Source organism: Octopus bimaculoides, chromosome 2 (assembly GCF_001194135.2).
Source record: "Octopus bimaculoides isolate UCB-OBI-ISO-001 chromosome 2, ASM119413v2, whole genome shotgun sequence".
Taxonomy (NCBI): Eukaryota; Metazoa; Mollusca; class Cephalopoda; order Octopoda; family Octopodidae; genus Octopus; species Octopus bimaculoides.
In genome coordinates this window covers 97,238,320-97,242,361 of record NC_068982.1, presented here as the reverse complement: position 1 = coordinate 97,242,361, position 4,042 = coordinate 97,238,320, and the positions used below count along the sequence as shown (strand labels likewise).

Here is a 4,042-nt window from a genome sequence, read left to right as displayed (position 1 = left end):
TTGAAAAAGAATTTTTTAAAAAAGTTTTCTAAAAAAAACCCACTTTAATTTCACATGAATTACTTTGTCATATTATTGCGGGAAATTACTCTGGAAGAAATCTTTGCAGAAAGGTGAGTAGATTGGTTACATTGTTATCACAGTTTTGTGAGATTTGACTGTTATTTCTAGCATGTGGATAGCCTGCTTGAAGGCCTGAGGGTATATATATATCATCATCATCATCATCATCATCGTTTAACGTCCGCTTTCCATGCTAGCATGGGTTGGACGATTTTACTGAGGACTGGCGGACAAGATGGCTGCACCAGGCTCAAATCTGATCTGGCAGAGTTTCTACTGCTGGATGCCCTTCCTAACGCCAACCACTCCAAAAGTGTAGTGGGTGCTTTTACATACCACCGGCAAAAGGGCCAGTCTGATGGTACTATGCTCAAATGGTGCTTTTTACATGCCACCTGCACAGGAGTCAGTCCAGCGGCACTGGCAACGACCTCACTCGAATGTTTTGTTCATGTGCCACCAGCACAAGTGCCAGTAAGGCAACGCTGGTAACGATCACGCTCAAATGGTGCTTTATACATGCCACCGGCACGGAAGCCAGACGGCTGCTCTGGCAGTGATCCCACTCGGATGGTGCTGTTAGCGTTCCACTGGCATGGGTGCCAGTCGTCGAATTTGGTTCAATTTCGATTTCACTTGCCCCAACAGGTCTTCGCAAGCAGAGTTTAGTGTCCAGTGAACGAAGGTTGGCATGGGCGCCAGTCGTCAAATTTGGTTCAATTTCGATTTCGATTCGATTTCACTTGCCTCAACAGGTCTTCGCAGGCAGAGTTTTGTGTCCAAAGAAGGAAAGGTACGCATAAGTGGGCTGGCTACACGCCTGGTAAAGACCACGGGTTATGGTCACACTTATCTTACCGGGTTTTCTCATGCACAGCATAATTACAAAGGTCTCGGTCACTAGTCATTGCCTTCGTGAAGCCTAATGTTCGAAGGTCATGCTTCACCACCTCATCCCAGGTCTTCCTGGGTCTACCACTTCCACAGGTTCCCTCAACTGCTAGGGTGTGGCACTTTTTCACACAGCTATCTTCATCCATTCTCACCACGTGACTATACCAGTGCAATTGTCTCTCTTGCACACCACAACTGATGCTTCTTAGATCCAACTTTTCTCTCAAGGTACTTACACTCTGTCGAGTATGCACACCGACATTACACATCCAGTGGAGCATACTGGCTTCATTCCTTGCGAGCTTACACATGTCCTCTGTAGTCACGGCCCATGTTTCACTGCCATGTAGCATTACTGTTCGTACACATGCGTCATACAGTCTGCCTTTTACTCTGAGCAAGAGGCCCTTTGTCACCAGCAGAGGTAAGAGCTCTCTGAACTTTGCCCAGGCTATTCTTATTTTAGCAGCTACACTTTCAGCACACCATCCCTTTGTCTTTAGTAGCTGCCTTCCTTGTAATCATGATTCTAACAGTCTGTTCCCTAACTAATTGAGTCGTCATGAGCCGCCTCACTCCGTTGTCACCAAGTGACTACTTGGTTTTTGCTTGGGGATTCTTGCTTTTATAACTGTCCAGAAGGATAGACATATCGTTGAAAACAATGGACTTCATTGGTGGTACTGTGATATCTCTATTCTAGCTTTTGATGAAGTAGAAGCGGTTATAGAGGTCAAGTGGTGAAGACATTTTTTCGCCCTAGCTAAGGCAATCTGGCAAAATGTAAAACTGCTGTCAGAAAAAAAACCATTGTTCCACCATGAGAAACGTTCTGTTGAACTATTAATTTAAATTTGGTTATGGTAGATCGAATACACTTCATACCTGCAAGATCCTACAAGTGCTTGTGAAGCGGTGATCACATGTACAAATGATGGTATGCGCGAGTCTAGTGCGAGTGAAAGTGATTTAGAAAATGATAATAATATTTTTTATTATAAATAATCTTGACATTCTTTTTACTTTACATAAAATATTCTTTACGTTATACTGTCACTTTATTGCCATTTATTTATGAGTGCTATAAATTTTATAGGTAATATATTTTTTCTGGGAATGAATAAAGATTTATAACATTGCTGCTATGGGAATTATTGCTTTACTTTGAGTTTTTTTGCTTTACGAGCAGTCTCCAAGAACAAGTTAACTCATATATATGGAGACATTACTGTATTTCGTCCATCTTTACATTCTGAGTTCACATTCCACTAAGGTTGACTTTGCCTTTTATCCTTTTGGGGTCGATAAAATAAATACAAGTTGAAAACTGGAGTGGATGTAATCGACTTACCCCATCCCCCCGAAATTGCTGGCCTTGTGCCCAAATTAGAAACCATTATTATTATTATTATTATTATTAAGGTGACAAGCTGACAAAATCGTTAGCATGCTGGTCAAAGTGCTTAGCAGTATTTTTTCTGCCACGGTGATTCAAATTCCGCCAAGGTCAGCTTTGCCTTCCATCTTTCAATAAATTAAGTACCAGTGAAACACTACTGGTCGATAAAATTGACTAGTCTCCTACTATCAGATCTCAGGCCTTGTACCTATAGTAAAAAAGGATTATTATTATTATTATTATTATTATTATTCATCCGTTTTTACTTTCTGAGTGTAAATTCCACCAAGATCAACTTCGCCATTCTTCTTTTTGGGGTTGATAAAATAAGTACCAGTCTAGTACTGCAGTCGATGTAATCAATTTCCTCCTCCCCTCAAAAACTGCTAGCTGTGTGCCAAAATTTGAAACAATTATTATTATTATTATTTTTAGAACCATAGAACCATTAGTGTATTAGGAAAATGCTTAAGGGCATTTTATTTGTCTTTATGTTCTGAGTTGAAATTCCACTGAGATTGACTTTGCCTTTCATTCATTCCGGGTTGATGAAATAACTATCAGCTGAGTACTCAGGTCAATATAATCGACTATCCCCTTCCTCCAGAATTTCAGGCCTTGTGCCTATATGAGAAAGTTATTACTATTACTATTAAGAAAGCAAAATCGTGATGGCACCTGTGCCCAGCATCGCCTTCCTGGCACTTGTGCCGGTGGCACGTGTAAAAACATCCGAGCGAGATCATTGCCAGTGCCGCTGGACTGGCTCCTATGCAGGTGGCACGTAAAATACACCATTTTGAGCGTTGCCGTCACCAGTACCTGCCTGACTGGCCTTCATGCTGGTGGCACGTAAAAGCGCCCACTACACTCTCTGAGTGGTTGGCGTTAGGAAGGGCATCCAGCTGTAGAAACTCTGCCAAATTTAGATTGGAGCCTGGTGTTGCCATCTGGTTCACCAGTCCTCAGTCAAATCGTCCAACCCATGCTAGCATGGAAAGCGGATGTTAAACGATGATGATGATGATGATGATGATGATGATGATTAAGGTGATGAACTGGCTAAACTGTTACCACACTTAGCAGCATTTTGCCCATCTTCATGTTCTGAGTTCAAATCCCACCAAGGTCGACTTTGCTTTTCATGCTTTCAGGTTCAATAAATTAAGTACTAGTTGAGCACTAGGGTTAATGTAATCAATTACTCCAACCCCTCAAAATTACTGGCCTTGTGCCAAAGTTAGAAAGAAATTATTATTATTATTGTTGTTGCTCCATTGAATGCAAGGATATTTCTGAATTATGTTTCACAATAGATTATTTTAAACCCCTCTTCATTTTAGTTACTTATTCTGTGATTCAGTTATACTCTTTACTCTTTTTACTCTTTTACTTGTTTCAGTCATTTGACTGTGGCCATGCTGGAGCACCGCCTTTTTTAGTCGAGCTAATCAACCCCAGGACTTATTCTTTGGAAGCCTAGTACTTATTCTATCGGTCTCTTTTGCCGAACCGCTAAGTTACGGGGAAGTAAACACACCAGCATCAGTTGTCAAGCGATGTTGGGGGGACAAACATACTTACACATACATATATATATGTATATATATATATATAGATATATAGATATATATATATATATATGTATTATGAAACATAATTCAGAAATATCCTTGCATTCAATGG

The 4,042-nt window shown here is 40.7% G+C and overlaps 1 protein-coding gene across 1 annotated transcript in view; it reads left to right on the top strand.

Moving 5' to 3' along the window:
* The window catches only part of LOC106879574 (pyridine nucleotide-disulfide oxidoreductase domain-containing protein 2), a 36,570-nt gene that overhangs the window by 2,606 nt on the left and 29,922 nt on the right, over positions 1 to 4,042 (top strand). The window lies entirely within an intron of this gene.